General features: G+C 37.2%; 1 non-coding gene across 1 annotated transcript; it reads right to left on the bottom strand.

Annotated features, from left to right (window-relative positions):
- Positions 1-6169: 6169 nt before the first annotated feature.
- On the bottom strand, positions 6170-6242 carry Trnae-cuc (transfer RNA glutamic acid (anticodon CUC)). Its single transcript has one exon. It is a non-coding gene; the product is annotated as a tRNA-Glu (tRNA).

Genomic DNA, 6242 nt, shown 5'->3' on the forward strand with positions numbered 1-6242 from the left:
GAGCAAAAGAGTATGTTCGGTGTGGGAAGAGAGGTGCTCAATATTTTTGCTGGTTAGGAAGATGAATATTCCAGACAAGGCCATCTCTCACCTGGAATATATATATTTCTGGTAAGGCATGTGGTTAAGTGCCTGTACAGTGATTGGAATGTTATTGGGTTACTCTTTCCTGGTTCTAGCCTTATGGGAGTTCAGGAGCATCCTCTCATTTGTAGCTTTGCCACCTCTCCTTGTCTGACTGTAAGGCATATTAAAAGACATAGTAAATGTCTATAATCCTAGCCACTCAGAAGACTGAAGCAGGAGGATTACAAATTCAAGGACAGGTAAAAACTAAAAAGGGCTAGGGCATCAGTAGAGTACCCTTGGGTTCAATTCCCAGTACCTGCTCCACAACAATGTCTGGCTTTGCGGTCAAGGGAATTCCGAAGGGCATCTACCTTCAAATACAACTCTATTATGGACATTATTATTTTTCATATAATACCTCCTTTGTTGCTTTATGGCTCATCTATGTATGCAAACATTTTGATCATTACATACAGCAACCCCTTTGCATTCCTCATTAACTCTATCTGCTATTTTTCTTAAGTTTTCCTAAACTTCCAGAAAGAGAATTCCAATGTTCCCAAACTAAATATTGAATCAAATCCCTGGGAAGGCAGAAGCACTTGTTTTATTTTTCTTTTAAATTATATTTATACATCTTATTTTGTGCATCTTTTTCCATAGTTGTCTTAGAAAATAAGTCATGATTTCAATGCTTGCATAATATTCACTGGGTTCTCATACAGTATCTTGGAAGTGAATGTCTTAGTGGCTAGGGTAATCTGCTTGTTATTCATCAAGATTAGAAATATGATATGTGGATTTGCTATTATGTAGATCTGACCTAAGCTCTTACGTTTTTTTAAAAAAAAATGCTACCTATGGCCTTTCTTCTAATTTTCCTCAGAGCTATCTCATTTAGAATAATACAATATTTAAAAGAAGTTCTGGTATATTTTGAAGATGCTAAAATTGGTTCTATTTTGGATTGTCCTTCAGGATTATGATGTAATTTTGGATCAATATCTTTTCTCTGTCCAAAAGAGTGTTTGTATTTCATTCAAATGGAGAACATAGCCTCTGAAGCTTATTGAGTATAAGAAACACTTGTTAGCAATGGCATTGTACAGTACAAAATTACTACCTATTTATTTCAAGAATTATTTGACAACATCTATTCTTGGTATGAAAGACTTACTGATATTTAAATTATGAATAGTCTCAAATCTTATTTGAGATTAGTAGCACACAGAGATTTGGTCATGGCTTCTCCTCCTCTACCCCTCTTTGGCAATGTAGGGAATCGAACTCAGCATCTCACGTAGACAAGCAGAGCTACACTCCTAACCCCTGGTCATGGTATTTTAAAAAGAAGACTGTACTAAGCAACACTGGACAATGAGCTACATTCAGTGTAGTTTTAATAAAATTGTTTTTATCTAGAATTGCTGAATTAAAAAAAAATTTATTTAAAAATGTGACACATCTATATGTATAAAAAATTAGACAAAGTGAAACTGCTGAGTAATAGAACATGTATGTCTTTGTCTTTTAAAGAGGGATTTGAAGACACTGGCTCTGATGATGAAGGCATGGGGCCATGAGCCAAGGAATGCAGGAAGCCTATAGAAGCTGAACTCGCAAGAAAATGAATTCAACCCTGGACTCTCCAGAAGGAACAAAGACTTGCTGATGTTGGAAGGTGTGTGTGAACTGTGGATTTGGTTTGAAACATTAAGGCAGGGAAGCTGCTTTTCTGGGAACTCCTGGATGAAATTCCCCTGTTAGAGAAAGCCCAGATCAAGCTGGTGCCTTGCCTTAGCTCATAGCCCCAGGTTCAAACACAGCCGCTGGAGATAAAGCATAAACTGCCAAGTACCAAACCACCTGTTTTTCCCCATTCTTATCGTATTTTTTTCTGAGTAAACTCCTTACTGATCCGTTTTGGTCTGTACCAGTATAAATAAAGCATGTTCGGGTTTTTCTTTTTGTTAGGATCAGATCCATCAGGAAGGTCTATCTACCCGTCTGGCCCCTGCTTTAATATATTCCTGGTCTTTTGTCTTTTTCGTGTGTGTGTGTGTGTGTGTGTGTGTGTGTGTGTGTGTGTGTATTTTGGTTGTGAATGAACCTTTATTTTTATTTATTTATTTATATGTGGTGCTGAGGATTGAATCCAGTGCCCACACATGCTAGGCAAGCACTCTGCCACTGAGCTGCAGACCCAGTCCATCTTTATTTTTTAACATTACTTTTAAAGCTTTTATTTTGCAGTTGGCCCACACCTTTAAGGGTTACACGCTCCCTTCCCACACAGGTTGTGGGCAGAATGCTAACACCTTGATTTTAACATAATGAGACACATTTTTGGATATGACCTCCAGAGCTTTAAGAGAATTAATTTGTATTATTTTAATTCACTATATTTGTGGTGATTTGTTATAGCAGAAATGGGAAAGTAATATAAGAGTTGATAGACATGGCACTAGAGATTATGTTTCTTAAAAGATCTACAGGAGAGATTCCTTGATTCTTTGGCTGAGTACTGATTTGTATATATCAGAAAATAAACTAGAGCTATTATAATACTTTACTCAAGACTGGAGAAATAACCATTGGAAAGGAGTAAATCCATTTTCTGAGATCACATAGAACTGTGAATACTTTCCAACTCATATTTAAGGAAGAAATAATACAAAATTTTCACAAACTGTTCCAAGAACAGAAGAGGAACCATTTCCCAATTAATTTTTATGGAGCCAACATTACCCTAATACTCAACCTAGATAAAAAACCTTGTAAGAAAACAAGATACCAGTAGTCCTTATGACATCATATATGCAAAAATAAAAATTTAACAGAATGTAGCAAGGAAGATAAAATAGAAAGAAGCTCCTGTGTGAGCCTAACAGGAATCCCAGAAGATAAGAATTAAAAGAATAGAGGTTATATTCAAAGATAATGACTGGAAATTTTCTGTAATAGATGAAAGACATGAATTCTCACATTCATGAATCAATTTAAATAAAACTTTGTGGAACAATATATTTTCTCTGCTTTTAAGATTTCCTCTTTGACTTTGGTGTTCTAAAGTGTTTATGTGATGGGTCCAAGTGAAGAATTAGTTTTATTTAAACTGCTTTATGAATGTGAGAAGTCATGTCTTTCATCTATTGCAGAAAATGTCCAGGCATTATCTTTGAATAGAACCTCTGTTCTTTTAATTCATACCTTCTCTTCTACCCTTTGTCTCTTTCTTCTCTTGTGTATGTCCTTTATCTTTCTTGCTACATTCTGTGCAATCTCTCAGATCTAATGTGAGTTGGCCACTGTCTTATTATCTGTTTCTAAAGAAACATATTCACTGACTTTTACATTTCTATACGTATACTTTTTATTTATAAAAATCTTACTAATTATTTTTCCAATCTTTCTGTCCCTATTCCATATATCTGCTTATGTGTGCCCCAAAGTTCATTGTTGGAAACTTGATCCCTAGTACAACAGTGTTGAGAGGTGATTAGGTCTTGAGGGTAAAGCCCTCACAAATGGACTAAAATCTTCATCATGAGAAATGTGTTTGTTATTGACAGAGTAGGTTTATTATAAAAATGACTTTGGCCCCCTCTTGCTCTCTCTCTACCTTTCTCTTACCATGAGATACCTTTCACCATAGTATGAGGCAACACAAGGCCCTCCTCAGATGTCTGTCCCTTGATTTTGGATTTCCTGGTCTCCAGAACTGTAAGCTACATAAATCTGTCATTTTAAAGTTATCTAGACTCAGGTATTGTTAAAGAAGCATAAAATGGACTAATATAGTACTTTATTCTTCTCTTAGGGTTTTGATCCTTAATTTACTCATTAATCATTTCAACGTAGCTAGTTTCCCTTCAGGATGTTGTTTTATTAGCTCAAATTCTTGGAAGTCTAATCCTATTTGTTATTTTCTGCTCCTGGTCTGTGGTGGACTCACTCCATTCCCCCTGCCGCACCTTGCCCCAGTGCTGGGATTGAATTCATGGGTGCTTTAACACTGAGCTACAGCCCCAGTCCTTTTAATTTTTTGAGATAGGGCCTAAATTGCCAAGTCTGGCCTCAAACCTGTAGTTCTCCTGCCTTAGTATCCCGAGTTCCTGGGGTTATTGGCATGTGCCACTGTGCCTAGCTCTGTAGTGAATTTTTTACCTTTTTAAAACATTTGCCATTGTTAATGGGATAAAATTTTTGTGCCTGTGTCACTTGAGCATGATCTAGACTGGGTATGTTCACTTTTAGAGATTTTACACTTGGGCCCCCAAAACATTACTGATTTTTCAGTATGGATTCCCAGATTATGTGGTTGGTGCACATTGAAACCTAAAATGCCAACTACATAGGGTAGGGAAGTGGTTCCATCAAACCCAAGATTTCTAGATTTCTCTCCCATCCACAGATGTGAAACAAAGCCCAAGCCTGTAGAGATTATTGTCACTGGTTAAAATCATTGCACTGAAAATGTTTCTATAGGTCCTGAAAGACCACCATGCCCAGCTGTTGTTTCTTCACATTTTTCATGTGTTTCTTTTATGAAAGTCATAGATTCCCATGCTTTCTAATCCAAATAGCTTTTCCAGACCCTGAATAATCCTGCCCTTTCTAGCAATGCAGATCCACTTCTTACTCCTAAAACACTTCTGTCTTCCCATTGTCCTGTGAACATAGAACATTTGTATATCCAAATTTTTGTCTCTAGATTTTATTTATTTTTGGTACCAGGAATTGAACCTGGGGGCACTTAACTGCTGAGCCACATCCCTAGCTCTTTTTTATTTTTTTATTTATTTTTATTGGTTGTTCACAACATTACAAAGCTCTTGACATATCATATTTCATACATTAGATTCAAGTGGGTTATGAACTCCCAATTTTACCCCAAATGCAGATTGCAGAATCACGTCGGTTACACATCCACAATTTTACATAATGCCCTATTAGTAATTGTTGTATTCTGCTACCTTTCCTATCCCCTACTATCCCCCCTCCCCTTCCCTCACATCTTCTCTCTCTACCCCATCTACTGTAATTCATTTCTCTCCTTGTTTATTTTCCCATTCCCCTCACAACCTCTTATATGTAATTTTGTATAGCAATGAGGGTCTCCCTTCATTTCCATGCAATTTCCCTTTTCTCTCCCTTTCCTTCCCATCTCATGTCTCTGTTTAATGTTAATCTTTTCTTCCTGCTCTTCCTCCCTGCTCTGTTCATAGTTGCTCTCATTATATCAAAGAAGACATTTGGTATTTGTTTTTTAGGGATTGGCTAGCTTCACTAAGCATAATCTGCTCTAGTGCCATCCATTTCCCTGCAAATTCCATGAATTTTGTCATTTTTAGTGCTGCGTAATATTCCATGGTGTATAAATGCCACATTTTTTTTATCCATTCATCTATTGAAGGGCATCTGGGTTGGTTCCACAGTCTAGCTATTGTGAATTGTGCTGCTATGAACATCGATGTGGTAGTATCCCTGTAGCATGCTCTTTTAAGGTCTTCAGGGAATAGTCCGAGAAGGGCAATAGCAGGGTCAAATGGTGGTTCCATTCCCAGCTTTCCTAGGAACCTAGCTCTTTTTTAAAATTTTATTTAGAGACAGGGTCTCATTGAGTTGCTTAGGGCCTTGCTAAGTTGCTGAGGCTGACTTTGAACTCAAGATCCTCTTGCCTCAGCCTCCTGAGCTGCTGGAATTACAGGCATGCACCACTGTGCCTGGCTTTAGGTTTGTTTTCTTTCTACCCAAATTTCATCCATAATTTGAGGTGAAGCCCAAATTTAATGGTTTATCTTCCTACTTTACTTATAAAACCTATTTGCGTAAGTTGTTAGGCTGTAATAATTTTCCTGTCAGACTTGTAACAAATATGTTGTCTTCTCAAATAGATTCTACTTGTAGGTAGGGACCTGGTCTTTTTTACTTTAGTCTCTACAGCTTCCAACAGCTTAGCATGAAGTAGCAATGAACAGGTACTGATTGACCCAATTCTTCTCTTCCATGGCCTGTCATTTAGCAAACTAATACTGCTACATACTTTGACCTGCAAAAAACAAAACAAAACAAAAACTAAGTGAATTAATTAATTTTTTGGTGGTGCTGGGGATTGAACCCAGGGCCTTCTGCATGAGAGGCAGGAACTCTACCAACTGAGCTATATCCCC

The sequence above is a fragment of the Urocitellus parryii genome, chromosome 1 (assembly GCF_045843805.1).
Source record: "Urocitellus parryii isolate mUroPar1 chromosome 1, mUroPar1.hap1, whole genome shotgun sequence".
Taxonomy (NCBI): domain Eukaryota; kingdom Metazoa; phylum Chordata; class Mammalia; order Rodentia; family Sciuridae; genus Urocitellus; species Urocitellus parryii.